This window comes from Cynara cardunculus (genome assembly GCF_001531365.2).
Source record: "Cynara cardunculus var. scolymus isolate 2C chromosome LG 9, CcrdV1, whole genome shotgun sequence".
Classification (NCBI taxonomy): domain Eukaryota; kingdom Viridiplantae; phylum Streptophyta; class Magnoliopsida; order Asterales; family Asteraceae; genus Cynara; species Cynara cardunculus.
The window spans coordinates 3,273,068-3,273,421 of record NC_037536.1 but is presented as its reverse complement, the minus strand read 5'-3'; positions in this window follow the sequence as shown (position 1 = coordinate 3,273,421).

Below are 354 nucleotides of genomic sequence, written 5' to 3'. Positions count from 1 at the left end.
TTTAAAGTACATCTTCACGCAAAAAGAGTTGAATATGCGTCAACGACGATGGCTCAAACTTCTTAAGGACTACAATATCATCCAGACAAAGCCAATGTAGTCGCCGATGCCCTTAGCCGCAAAAGCATTGGTAATGTATCGTCTTTAACCATTCAGTCCCATATTGCTTCAGATCTAGAACATATGGGTATCACTTTGTGTTACCGTGGTACAAATGAACTTTTGGCTAGTCTCACGGTTGAACCAACTCTTGTATCTCGAATCAAAAAGGCTCAACAAGAGGATGGACAACTTTGGGCTATCTTACAAAAGGCTAAAGATGATTTACAGTCTAATTTTCGAGTTGATGATAAA